Source organism: Pseudophryne corroboree, chromosome 12 (genome assembly GCF_028390025.1).
Source record: "Pseudophryne corroboree isolate aPseCor3 chromosome 12, aPseCor3.hap2, whole genome shotgun sequence".
In the NCBI taxonomy this organism is placed as follows: domain Eukaryota; kingdom Metazoa; phylum Chordata; class Amphibia; order Anura; family Myobatrachidae; genus Pseudophryne; species Pseudophryne corroboree.
Genome location: NC_086455.1, coordinates 98,638,033 through 98,652,947, shown reverse-complemented (window position 1 = coordinate 98,652,947; position 14,915 = coordinate 98,638,033). Strand labels below are relative to the sequence as shown.

The following is a 14,915-nucleotide window of genomic DNA, read 5'->3' as shown; positions in this document are numbered from 1 at the left end:
GGCGTGTAATGGGTTTGTCTGACTCATTATACTGCTGCCTGTTGTGGACACCTCCGTCCGTACGGACTGGTGTACATGCCCAGCACAGAGGTGACAGTGTTGGTAGAAGTGCTGCCCAGCTCTGACCCTGCAGGCCTCCCTGATCTGGCTGCGGCCGCTGCTGCTGTGGCCTGAAACCCCTGCCGGTCCCCTCCATAGACTTCCGCCTGGCCAGCGCTGAGGTACTAGGGGTAGCCCAGCTGCGGGAAGGGTATGTCTCTGGCTTTCTCTCCGGCAGGGGAAGGTGACAGCGGCGGAGGAAGTGCTGCCCACCTCAGACACTACAGGCCTCCCCGATCCAGCTGCGGCCACAGCTGATGCTGCCAGAACCCCCTGCTGGTCTCCTTTGTTGACTGCCGCATGGCCAGTGCTGAAGTACTGGGGGTAAGCCAGCTACGGGAAGAGTGTCTCTGCCTCTGGCTCTCTCTCTCTGGCAGGGGAAGGAAGGGCTGATTCTCTGGCACAACAGGGAGGGCTGGGCTGCAGGAACACAGCACTGGAAGAAACAGGAGGCCGAACTCATGACCAAAAAGTGAGCAGTGCAGTGATCAGCCCCCTAGTCTTTCCCTCTCTCTGGGTGCAGAGCTGTATTCTACAGAGAGAGCTGGGATGGGAAGAAGGGGAACGGCACTTGACATACACATACACGCGCAACCTGACACACACATACACGTGCGGCACCTGACACACACACACACACGTAGCATCAGACACAATAAAATAAACATGCAGCACCTGACCCACACATACACGCGCAACACCTGACACACACACATATACACGTGCGGCACCTGACACACACACGTAGCATCAGACACAATTAAATAAACATGCAGCACCTGACACATGCATATACACGCAGCACCTGACACATACATATACACGCACACCATCAGACACACATACACATGCAGCACCTTACTCACACACACATAGACACGTGTAGTACCTGACGCACACACATGTACACGCGCAGCACCTGACGCACACTCATGTACACACGCAGCACCTGACGCACACTCATGTACACGCGCAGCACCTAATGCACACTCATGTACACACGCAGCACCCGACGCACACTCATGTACACGCGCAGCACCTAATGCACACTCATGTACACGCGCAGCACCTGATGCACACATGTACACGCGCAGCACCTGACACAGACATACGTATTCATGCACAGCACCAGACCTACCCTTGTACTCACGCGGAGCACCTGATACTCACACACATATACACCCGCAACACCTGACACACATACACGTGCGGCAGCTGACGCATACACACGCACCATCAGACACACTCGTATATACACGCAGCACCTGACACACATACACACACACACAGGAGCTGATACACAGGCAGCACCTGACACACACACACACATATACACGCGCAGCACCTGACACCACGCACTCACACGTACAAGCAATGCATTTCACGCCTACCTCCAGCCTCAGTCACAGGCTGCTGCCGCCTACCCCCCTCCCTGCATCAGCTGCAAAGGCAGCAAAATATTTTGACTAAAGGCCCATACACATTAAACGATGTCGCTCTGTGAGCGACATCATCTAATGTTTCCCCCGGCCGGCCGGCGGCCAACTGTACACGCTGAGCGATATGACCGCTCATATCGCTCAGTGACGTCACGCCCCCGCCAGCCCTGCATGAAGGTCGTGGACGACAGTCCACATCCTTCATGCATGACCTACCGACAGCGACGATTGTTGCCGACCCGCGGGGCCGCGCATCGTTCGTCGCTGGCGGCATACACACTTAACGATAAAACGAGCGACATCGCTCAAGGAGGGGGAAAATGAGCGACGTTGCTCATTAAATCGTTAAGTGTGTATGGACCTTAAACAATTCGGTTTGGTTAATAAAATAATTTTGCACAGAACAGTGATGTTATACGAACATTTTCATTAAACATTTAAAAAATCAAATGTTTATTCTTACAGTGAAATTTTACATTTCTGAATAAAAAGAATAAATTTAAAAAAAGCGATGAAATTCCATAGACAAAAAACCTTACGGTTTCACATGTCCCATTAAGGCTTCTTAGACATGATCGAAATTTCAGAAACCTGTTGTAACTCTTCCACTCAAACTCCAAAAAGCAATGAAATTCCGATCATTAAGGCTGACGCCTTAATGGACGTGTTCCTTGCGCAATACAGATATGGTATGCCATCACAGCCTGTGGGTAAGTGCAGATTCAGCACTCTCACAGAGTGAGATTGCTGTCACTCACACAATGGTGGAGCTGCTAATTCACAGATTTGTGTGCTCATTGGAATACACACATGCAGTCTATGCAACTGAAGGTCTGAGCGGAAGACAAAGCTGCTCAGATGAGGTAAGAGTGTTGTTGATTGGAGGGAGGAGAGCGGTGTGGATGGGGGAACAGAAGTGTGTGGATAGAGTTGAACACTAAGCAGCACTGATGGGGGGGACAAAGAAACACAGGGGGTAATTCAGACCGCAGCAGCAGCAATCGCAGTCTGAATTAGTTTGTGAGGTGCGCACGTGCAATGGCCGCACTGCGCGTGCGTACCCCAGGAGCCCAGTGAGATGCTATCAGCATCTCACTGGCTGCGATCACCCTGCCTGATTGATAGGCAGAGGTGGTTGCGGGGAAGGAGGGGGGCGTGCAAACAGCGTTAGCATGCCATTGGCAGGGCATGGTCTGCACAACGGAGGAGTTTCCAGACCACTGGGGGGTGGGCTGTAGCGGTTATCCCCCTGCCAAGAGCACATGATCCACGAAATTTACCTTCAGGATGTCAGCTACATGAATGGGGTAAGAGTGGTGTGGATAGGGGGTAGATTAAGCAGCAAGTATGGGAAGGGAGACAGAGCGGTGCAGATGGGTTGAAAACACTGGCATGGATGGGTAGAAAACTGGTGCAGATGGGAGAGAAAATAGTGTGCCATGTACTGAAGGAGGCAGAGTGACGTTGAAGAAGGAAACACTGAGCAGCACAGAGAGAAGGGAACGGTGGTACAGACAAGGCACAGGTGGGGAAAGACAGATGGTGCAGATAAGTTAGTACAGACTAGCACAGATGGGAGAACACAGCAGTAGGGATTGGGGAAGACAGGGCAGCATGGGGGTGTATAGGGGAAGTAAGTGTAGATGCATAGACCGTAGATAGGGTATTATAGTTTTAGCAATTAACCAAGATGTTTGAGGGAGCTAAATGTGTATACTATGTGAGATGGATGTATGGAGTCAGAAGGATGTTGTAACAAGGTGGGATGGTTGTGGTGACCGAATGGGATGGTTGTGGGCACTGTGTGGGATGGGAGCACCACAAAACTGCTCAGACCTTCAGTTGCATAGACTGCATGTGTGTATTCCAATGAGCACACAAATCTGTGAATTAGCAGCTCCACCATTGTGTGAGTGACAGCAATCTCACTCTGTGAGAGTGCTGAATCTGCACTTACCCACAGGCTGTGATGGCATACCATATCTGTATTGCGCAAGGAACACGTCCATTAAGGCGTCAGCCTTAATGATCGGAATTTCATTGCTTTTTGGAGTTTGAGTGGAAGAGTTACAAAAGGTTTCTGAAATTTCGATCATGTCTAAGAAGCCTTAATGGGACATGTGAAACCGTAAGGTTTTTTGTCTATGGAATATATATATATACAGGTATCATGTTAATTTACACCCAGTACAGGTTGAGTATCCCTTATCCAAAATGCTTGGGACCAGAGGTATTTTGGATATGGGATTTTTCTGTATTTTGGAATAATTGCATACCATAATGAGATATCACAGTAATGGGACCTAAATCTAAGCACAGAACGCATTTTCTCTATCGTCCTAGTGGATGCTGGGGTTCCTGAAAGGACCATGGGGAATAGCGGCTCCGCAGGAGACAGGGCACAAAAGTAAAGCTTTCCGATCAGGTGGTGTGCACTGGCTCCTCCCCCTATGACCCTCCTCCAAGCCAGTTAGATTTTTGTGCCCGGCCGAGAAGGGTGCAATCTAGGTGGCTCTCCTAAAGAGCTGCTTAGAAAAGTTTAGCTTAGGTTTTTTATTTTACAGTGAGTCCTGCTGGCAACAGGATCACTGCAACGAGGGACTTAGGGGAGAAGAAGTGAACTCACCTGCGTGCAGGATGGATTGGCTTCTTGGCTACTGGACATCAGCTCCAGAGGGACGATCACAGGTACAGCCTGGATGGTCACCGGAGCCTTGCCGCCGGCCCCCTTGCAGATGCTGAAGTAAGAAGAGGTCCAGAATCGGCGGCAGAAGACTCCTCAGTCTTCTAAAGGTAGCGCACAGCACTGCAGCTGTGCGCCATTTTCCTCTCAGCACACTTCACACGGCAGTCACTGAGGGTGCAGGGCGCTGGGAGGGGGGCGCCCTGGGAGGCAAATGAATACCTATTTTGGCTAAAAATACCTCACATATAGCCTCCGGAGGCTATATGGAGATATTTAACCCCTGCCAGAATCCGTTAAGAGCGGGAGACGAGGCCGCCGAAAAAGGGGCGGGGCCTATCTCCTCAGCACACAGTGCCATTTTCCCTCACAGAAAGGCTGGAGGGAAGGCTCCCAGGCTCTCCCCTGCACTGCACTACAGAAACAGGGTTAAAACAGAGAGGGGGGGCACTAAATTGGCGTTAGAAATATATAAAAAAGATGCTATAAGGGAAAACACTTATATAAGGTTGTCCCTATATAATTATAGCGTTTTTGGTGTGTGCTGGTAAACTCTCCCTCTGTCTCTCCAAAGGGCTAGTGGGTCCTGTCCTCTATCAGAGCATTCCCTGTGTGTGTGCTGTGTGTCGGTACGTGTGTGTCGACATGTATGAGGACGATGTTAGTGAGGAGGCGGAGCAATTGCCTGTAATGGTGATGTCACTCTCTAGGGAGTCGACACCGGAATGGATGGCTTATTTAGGGAATTACGTGATAATGTCAACACGCTGCAAGGTCGGTTGACGACATGAGACGGCCGACAAACAATTAGTACCGGTCCAGACGTCTCAAAAACACCGTCAGGGGTTTTAAAACGCCCGTTTACTTTAGTCGGTCGACACAGACACAGACAGGGACACTGAATCCAGTGTCGACGGTGAATAAACAAACGTATTCCTTATTAGGGCCACACGTTAAAGGCAATGAAGGAGGTGTTACATATTTCTGATACTACAAGTACCACAAAAGAGGGTATTATGTGGGATGTGAAAAAACTACCGTAGTTTTTCCTGAATCAGATAAATTAAATAAAGTGTGTGATGATGCGTGGGTTCCCCCCGATAGAAAATTATGGGCGGTATACCCTTTCCCGCCAGAAGTTAGGGCGCGTTGGGAAACACCCCTTAGGGTGGATAAGGCGCTCACACGCTTATCAAAACAAGTGGCGGTACCGTCTATAGATAGGGCCGTCCTCAAGGACCAGCTGACAGGAGGCTGGAAAATACCATAAAAAGTATATACACACATACTGGTGTTATACTGCGACCAGCGATCGCCTCAGCCTGGATGTGCAGAGCTGGGGTGGCTTGGTCGGATTCCCTGACTAAAAATATTGATACCCTTGACAGGGACAGTATTTTATTGACTATAGAGCATTTAAAGGATGCATTTCTATATATGCGAGATGCACAGAGGGATATTTGCACTCTGGCATCAAGAGTAAATGCGATGTCCATATCTGCCAGAAGATGTTATGGACACGACAGTGGTCAGGTGATGCAGATTCCAAACGGCACAAAGGTGTATTGCCGTATAAAGGAATAGGAGTTATTTGGGGTCGGTCCATCGGACCTGGTGGCCACGGCAACTGCTGGAAAATCCGCCGTTTTTACCCTAAGTCACATCTCTGCAGAAAAAGACACCGTCTTTTCAGCCTCAGTCCTTTCGTCCCTATAAGATCATATCTGCCCAGGGATAGAGGAAAGGGAAGAAGACTGCAGCAGGCAGCCCATTCCCAGGAACAGAAGCGTTCCACCGCTTCTGACAAGTTCTCAGCATGGCGCTGAGACCGTACAGGACCCCTGGATCCTACAAGTAGTATCCCAGGGGTACAGATTGGAATGTTGAGACGTTTCCCCTTCGCAGGCTCCTGAAGTCTGCTTTACCAAGGTCTCCCTCCGACAAGGAGGCAGTATGGGAAAAAATTCACAAGCTGTATTCCCAGCAGGTGATAATTAAATTACCCCTCCTACTACAAGAAAAGGGGTATTATTCCACACTATATTGTGGTACTGAAGCCAGAAGGCTAGGTGAGACTTATTCTAAAAAAATTTTTTTTGAACACTTACAAAGGTTCAAATCAAGATGGAGTCACTCAGAGCAGTGATAACGAACCAGGAAGAAGGGGACTATATAGTGTCCCGGGACATCAGGGATGCTTACCTCTATGTCCCAAATTTGCCCTTCTCACTAAGGGTACCTCAGGTTCGTGGTGCAGAACTGTCACTATCAGTTTCAGACGCTGCCGTTTGGATTGTCCACGGCACCCCGGGTCTTTACCAAGGTAATGGCCGAAATGATGATTCTTCTTCGAAGAAAAGGCGTCTTAATTATCCCTTACTTGGACGATCTCCTGATAAGGGCATAGTCCAGGGAACAGTTGGAGGTCGGAGTAGCACTATCTCGGATACTGCTACAACAGCACGGGTGGATTCTAAATATTCCAAAATCGCAGCTGATCCCGACGACACGTCTGCTGTGCCTAGGGATGATTCTGGACACAGTCCAGAAAAAGGTGTTTCTCCCGGAAGAGAAAGCCAGGGAGTTATCCGAGCTAGTCAGGAACCTCCTAAAAACAGTGCATCATTGCACAAGGGTCCTGGTAAAAATGGTGGCTTCCTACGAAGCAATTCCATTCGGCAGATTTCACGCAAGAACTTTTCAGTGGGATCTGCTGGACAAATGGTCCGGATCGCATCTTCAGATGCATCAGCGGATAACCCTATATCCAAGGACAAGGGTGTCTCTCCTGTGGTGGTTATAGAGTGCTCATCTTCTAGAGGGCCGCAAATTCGGCATTCAGGATTGGATGCTGGTGACCACGGAGCCCAGCCCGAGAGGCTGGGGAGCAGTCACACAAGGAAAAAATTTCCAGGGAGTGTGATCAAGTCTGGAGACTTTTCTCCACATAAATATACTGGAGCTAAGGGTAAATTTATAATGCTCTAAGCTTAGCAAGACCTCTGCTTCAAGGTCAGCCGGTATTGATCCAGTGGGAAAAACATCACGGCAGTCGCCCACGTAAACAGACAGGGCGACACAAGAAGCAGGAGGGCAATGGCAAAAACTGCAAGGACTTTTCGCTGGGCGGAAAATCATGTGATAGCACTGTCAGCAGTGTTTCATCCCGGGAATGGAAACTGGGAAGCAGACTTCCTCAGCAGGCACGACCTCCACCCGGGAGAGTGGAAACTTCATCGGGAAGTTTTTTCCACATGATTGTAAACCGTTGGGAAATACCAAAGGTGGACATGATGGCGTCCCGTCTGAACAAAAAACGGGACAGGTATTGCGCCAGGTTAAGAGACCCTCAGGCAATAGCTGTGGACGTTCTGGTAACACCGTGGGTGTACCAGTCGGTGTATGTGTTCCCTCCTCTGCTTCTCATACCTAAGGTGCTGAGAATTATAAGACGTAGAGGAGTAAGAACTATACTCATGGCTCCGGATTGGCCAAGAAGGACTTGGTACCCGGAACTTCAAGAGATGCTTACAGAGGTCTTATGGCCTCTGCCGCTAAGAAGGGACTTGCTTCAGCAAGTACCATGTCTGTTCCAAGACTTACCGCAGCTGCGTTTGTCGGCATGGCGGTGGAAAGCCGGATCCTAAGGGAAAAAGGCATTCCGGAAGAGGTCATTCCTACCCTGGTCAAAGCCAGAAAGGAGGTGACCGCACAACATTATCACCACATGTGGCGAAAATATGTTGCGTGGTGTGAGGCCAGGAAGGCCCCACAAAGAAATTTCAACTCGGTCGTTTCCTGCATTTCCTGCAAACAGGAGTGTCTATGGGCCTCAAATTGGGGTCCATTAAGGTTCAAATTTCGGCCCTGTCGATTTTCTTCCAGAAAGAATTGGCTTCAGTTCCTGAAGTCCAGAAGTTTGTCAAGGGAGTATTGCATATACAACCCCCTTTTGTGCCTCCAGTGGCACTGTGGGATCTCAACGTAGTTCTGGGATTCCTCAAATCACATTGGTTTAAAACCAGTCAAATCTGTGGATTTGAAGCATCTCACATGAAAAATGACCATGCTCTTGGCCCTGGCCTGGACCAGGCGAGTGTCAAATTGGTGGTTTTTTCTCAAAAAAAGCCCATATCTGTTTGTCCATTCGGACAGGGCAGAGCTGCGGACTCGTCCCCAGTTCTCTCCCTAAGGTGGTGTCAGTGTTTCACCTGAACCAGCTTATTGTGGTGCCTTGCACCTACTAGGGACTTGGAGGACTCCAAGTTGCTAGATGTTGTCAGGGCCCTGAAAATATGTTCCAGGACGGCTGGAGTCAGGAAAACTGACTTGCTGTTATCCTGTATGCACCCAACAAACTGGGTGCTCTTGCTTCTAAGCAGACTATTGCTAGTTGGATGTGTAATACAATTCAGCTTGCACATTCTGTGGCAGGCCTGCCACAGCCAAAATATGTAAATGCCCATTCCACAAGGAAGGTGGGCTCATCTTGGGCGGCTGCCCGAGGGGTCTCGGCTTTACAACTTTGCCGAGCAGCTACTTGGTCAGGGGCAAACACGTTTGCTAAATTCTACAAATTTGATACCCTGGCTAAGGAGGACCTGGAGTTCTCTCATTCGGTGCTGCAGAGTCATCCGCACTCTCCCGCCCGTTTGGGAGCTTTGGTATAATCCCCATGGTCCTTTCAGGAACCCCAGCATCCACTAGGACGATAGAGAAAATAAGAATTTACTTACCGATAATTCTATTTCTCGGAGTCCGTAGTGGATGCTGGGCGCCCATCCCAAGTGCGGATTATCTGCAATACTTGTACATAGTTACAAAAATCGGGTTATTATTGTTGTGAGCCATCTTTTCAGAGGCTCCGCTGTTATCATACTGTTAACTGGGTTTAGATCACAAGTTGTACGGTGTGATTGGTGTGGCTGGTATGAGTCTTACCCGGGATTCAAAATTCCTCCCTTATTGTGTACGCTCGTCCGGGCACAGTACCTAACTGGCTTGGAGGAGGGTCATAGGGGGAGGAGCCAGTGCACACCACCTGATCGGAAAGCTTTACTTTTGTGCCCTGTCTCCTGCGGAGCCGCTATTCCCCATGGTCCTTTCAGGAACCCCAGCATCCACTACGGACTCCGAGAAATAGAATTATCGGTAAGTAAATTCTTATTTATGTTTCATATACACCTTATACACACAGCCTGAAGGTCATTGTATACAATATTTTTAATAACTTTGTGTATTAAACAAAGTTTGTGTACACTGAGCCATCAAAAAACAAAGGTTTCACTATCTCACTCTCACTCAGAAAAGTCCGTATTTTGGAATATTCCGTATTTCGGAATATTTGGATATGGGATACTCAACCTGTAATACAGTTGGTGCCGACAGGGTCACCCACATACGACTGTGTCTTCCCATATAGTGCTTACTTTAGAAAAGTTTACAACCTCATCTACTGAATCAAGTACCCTCAGGAGTCGGCAACGCCGACAGAGGGATCCCATAGCTGTTTGTGGCAGAGCACTCACACATGTCGACACACGTGTCTTAAATCGCTATAATGGGTAGATTCCTGACAGGGAAAACACAGAAACTCATTTATACATATATAGTGCTTTTTATATGAGCCCATGGTGCCCCAAGCAACTGTGCCCCCCTACGTTTACACTGTTAGATTTTTCACAGTGTTTTGGCGGGCCAGCGTCTCTGTGAGGAGAAAAATGGCGCTGTATAGAGTTGTAAGGGCTAAGCCACGCCCCCTGCTCGGCGCGCTTCAGCCCCGCTATTTTTCACAGTTTTTTACTAGCGGGCGTCTGTATACAGTGGCTATGCACTGTATACTACTTTGCCAGGATATTATATGAGTTAAAATTGCTGCCCAGAGCGCCCCCCATGTGCCCTGCACCCGTGTAGTGCCGCTTGTGTGTGGGAGCAATGGCGCGCAGCCGCTGCGCGGTACCTCAGAGACTCTGAAGTCTTCTGCCGTCACTGAAGTCTTCTGTTCTTCTCATACTCACCCGGCTTCTTTTTTCTGGCTCTGTGAGGGGGGTGACGGCGCGGCTCCGGGAATGAGCAGCTAGGCGAACCAAGTGATCAGACCCTCTGGAGCTAATGGTGTCCAGTAGCCTAAGAAGCAGAGCCCTTGAACTCAGAAGAAGTAGGTCTGACTTCTCTCCCGTCACTCCCACGCTGCAGGGAGCCTGTAGCCAGCAGGTCTCCCTGAAAATAATAAACCTAACAAAGTATTTTCAGAGAAACTCAGGAGAGCTCCCCTAGTGTGTGTCCAGTCTCTCTGGGCACAGAGTCTAACTGGGGTCTGGAGGAGGGGCATAGAGGGAGGAGCCAGTTCACACCCATTCAAAGTCTTATAGTGTGCCCATGTCTCCTGCGGATCCCGTCTATACCCCCCATGGTCCTTTGAGTCCCCAGCATCCTCTAGGACGTATGAGAAATAAAAATACAGTAATGTAAAAGGAGACAACCGATTAAGGAAAAGTTGATACTTATCTGCTCCTCCGATATGTGCTCAGATGCTGTGGTACAGTGCAGGCAGGCAGTGGGTCAAGCTGCTACTGCTGCTGCTGCAGCTGCCTGGATCAGCTTCCCTCCCCTCTGTTTCTCACCCCTCCGCCCTCCAGGCTGCTGGCTCCCACCGGCTGCTGGCTTCCCCCTGGCTGCTGGCTCCCCCCCAGCTCCCGGCACAGATCGCGGATCTTGCACCTTGCAGCTGGTGTGACTGCTCCGTCCCTGTGTGTGTGCATGCTCCATCACTTCCGGTTCTGGTTCAGCGTCTCCTCTCCGTCTCCGCCTCTCTCCACTAGGAAAGTACTTTAAAAATCTCGGCGTATACCGATGACCTATTATTGTAAATCAAGAACCTGCTTTCTGGTATAGCCAAATTACTTGATATATTTTGGGATTTTCATGTGGTCTCGGGATTTCTAACAGATTATACTAAAACAGAGGCTCTAGCCCTTCATCCTGCTGCTACCAGATGGTGGAATAATGATTTTCCTTTCCAATGGGCCATGACCACTCTGAAATACCTAGGCCTTAACATCATCTCTTCATCCTTCAGCACTTTACTCGCCCAATTTCCCTGCTGTAATACAACGTATGCTCCTAGACTTTGCAAAATGGAAACACCTTCCCCTCTCTTATCTTGGTAGATTTCAATTATTAAAATTATATCTTTCACCAGGATTTTATATTTGTTTTAGATGCTCATCTTGCTTCCCTTAGACTCTGATTGTAAAGTTCTGACTAGAGCCATCAGCAAATTCATTTGGGCTGGAAAAATCCCAGAATCTCTTTATTCAAATTAAATCGACCCCTAATTTGGGAGAAGTTAACCATCTGTGCTTACGATCTTATGCTATATCAGCAGTTTACAGATAAGAAAATAATTGGATAAAGGGCACAAATGGATTTATTGATACAACCTTGCTCTAACGTCCTAGCGGATGCTGGGGACTCCGTAAGGTCCATGGGGATAGACGGGCTCCGCAGGAGACAAGGGCACTTTAAGAAATAATTTAGTTCCTGGTGTGCACTGGCTCCTCCCTCTATGCCCCTCCTCCAGACCTCAGTTTGATACTGTGCCCAGACGAGCTGGGTGCTTTTCAGTGAGCTCTCCTGAGTTTACTGATAGAAAGTATTTTGTTAGGTTTTTTATTTTCAGGGAGCTCTGCTGGCAACAGACTCCCTGCATCGAGGGACTGAGGAGAGAGTAGCAGCCCTACTCTCTGAAGCTAGGTCCTGCTTCTTAGGCTACTGGACACCATTAGCTCCAGAGGGATTGGTACGCAGGATCTCACCCTCACCGTCCATCCCAGAGCCGCGCCGCCGTCCCCCTCGCAGAGCCGGAAGATAGAAGCCGGGTGAGTATGAGAAGAAAAGAAGACTTCAGAGGCGGCAGAAGACTTCATGATCTTCACTGAGGTAACGCACAGCACTGCAGCTGTGCGCCATTGCTCCCACACACCTCACATACTCCGGTCACTGTAAGGGTGCAGGGCGCAGGGGGCCGCCCTGGGCAGCAATATAAACCTCTTATTTGGCAAAAGGAGCATATATACAGCTGGACACTGTATATATGCATGAGCCCACGCCAATTTTACACTTTTAGCGGGACAGAAGCCCGCCAGCGAGGGGGCGGGGCTTCTCCCTCAGCATTCACCAGCACCATGTTTTTCTCCACAGCACCGCTGAGAGGAAGCTCCCCGGACTCTCCCTTGCTTATACAACGGTAGAAGAGACGGTTTTAAAGAAGAGGGGGGGCACATAATTCAGCGCAGATAATAACAGCGCTACTGGGTAAACTTTAAATTGCTGTGTTTTTTCCTGGGTCATATAGCACTGGGGTGTGTGCTGGCATACTCTCTCTCTGTCTCTCCAAAGGGCCTTGTGGGGGAATTATCTCCAGATGAGCATTCCCTGAGTGTGTGGTGTGTCGACATGTCTGAGGTAAAAGGCTCTCCTAAGGAGCAGATGGAGCAAATGTGAGTGGTGTCTCCGTCGACAACGCCGACACCTGATTGGATATGTGAAATAAAGTGCTGAGGTAAATTTATTGCACAAAAGATTAGAGAACAGACAGTGAATCTACACAGGTCTGTCCCTATGTGGCAGAGACCTTCAGAGTCTCACAATGCTCACTATCCAAAATAATAGACACTGATATCGACACGGAGTCTGACTCCAGTGTCGACTACGATAATGCTAACTTACAGCCAAAACTGGCAGAAAAGTATTAAATATATGATTATTGTAATAAAAGATGTTTTGCATATCACTGATGAATCATCTGTCCCTGACACGAGGGTACACATGTTTAAGGGGAAGAAAGCTGAGGTAAATTTCCCTCCTCTCATGAAGAAAAAAAGCGGGAATCTCCAGACAAGAAGCTGCAGCTTCCCAAAAAGGAATTCTTAGGGAGTATCCTTTCCCTACTAGGGCCAGGATACGATGGGAATCTTCCCCTAGGGTGGACAAAGCTTTGTCACGTTTACCCAAAAGGTAGCGCTGACTTAACAGCTATCCTCAGGGATCCTGCAGATAGCTTGCAGTAAAAGTACTTTGAAGTCCATTTACACACATTCTGGTACACTACTCAGACCGGCGATTATGTCGGCATGAGTTTATAGCGCTGTAGCAGCGTGGACAGATACCTTATCAGCGGAGATTGAAACCCTAGATAAGGATACCATGGTATTGACCCTAGTATATATAAAAAAAATATATATATATATATATATATATATATATAAAAGATGCTGTCTTATATATATATATAAAACATGCCCAAAGAGACATTAGTCTACTGGGTTCTAGAGTCAACGCTATGTCGATTTCTGCTAGATGTGTCCTGTGGAACATGCAATGGACAGGTGATGCAGACTAAAAGAGGCATATGGAAGGTTTACCTTACAAGGCTGAGGAATTGTGTGGAGAAGGGCTCTCGGACCTGGTCTCCACAGCTCTAGCTGGTAATGCTGATCTTTTGCCTTATATTCCCTCACAGCCTAAGAAAGCACGACATTATCAAATGCAGTCCTTTCGGTCGCAGAATAACAAGAAAGTACGAGGAGCGTCCTTTCTTACCAGAGGTAAGGGTACAGGGCACAGCTAGTTCCCAGGAACAGAAGTCCTCCCCGGCCTCTACTACATCCAATGCATAACGCTGGAGCTCCGCTAAGGGAGTCCGCCCCAGTGGGAGCACGTCTTCGACTCTTCAGCCACATCTGAGTTCACTCAAAGGTGGTTCCAGGGGCAATAAAAAATTGTTTCTCAGGGTTACAAGCTGGAATTCGAAAGGTGCCTCCTCGCCAGTTTTTCCTTATCGGACCTACCGGCTTCTCCCCCAGGAAGGGAGATAATATTAAATACAATTCACACATTGTATCTCCAACAGGTGGTGCTCAAGGTTCCCCTCCTGCAACAAGGAAGGCGATATGACTCAACGTTGGCTGTAGTCCCCGAAACCATACGGTTCGGTCAGACCTATTTTTAAAATTAAAATCTCTGAATTGATGGTGTATCTAAACATAAAGGCTGCATAACTTCATGTTCCCATTTATCCACCCCATCAGGCAGAGCCGGCCCTAACCAATATGATGCCCTAGGCAAGATTTTGGCTGGTGCCCCCTAGCACCACCGCTAGTTCTGCAGGACATGCCTGGCATGAGTCAGCTTGCAGCTCTGCTAACGTTGGGGCACCTTTTGTTTATGAAAATGCGTCTTATTTGCATTACTATGTGGCTAGGATGCACAAGCAGCTTTTGCTGATTAAAATGATATGCAGCATGCCTATATACTGTGTGTGACTGTGGCTGTATCTGCATACGAAATACTACATTACAGTGATTTCCACAGAATATAGGCATGCCGCATATCATTTTAATCAGCAGAAGCTGCTGGTGCCCTTAAGCATACCAAATGCCATAGGCATTTGCCTAGTTTGCCTATGCCTAGGGCCGGCTCTGCCATCAGGCGTACCTGACAATTGCGGTACAGGATTGTCATGACCAATTTCAGGGTAACTGGCGGATATAATGGTGCTCCTTCGCAAGCAAGGAGTCACAGTTGTCCCATACTTGGACGATCTAATAAGGGCGAGATCAAAAGAGCAGTTGTTGAACAGCGTGTCACTTTCGCTGAAGGTGTCACAGCAACACGGCTGGATTCTCAATTTC

General features: G+C 48.6%; 1 protein-coding gene across 5 annotated transcripts in view; it reads right to left on the bottom strand.

Moving 5' to 3' along the window:
- Positions 1-14,915, bottom strand: part of ARG2 (arginase 2) — a 926,201-nt gene that overhangs the window by 710,136 nt on the left and 201,150 nt on the right. The gene's annotated exons all lie outside the window — the stretch shown is intronic.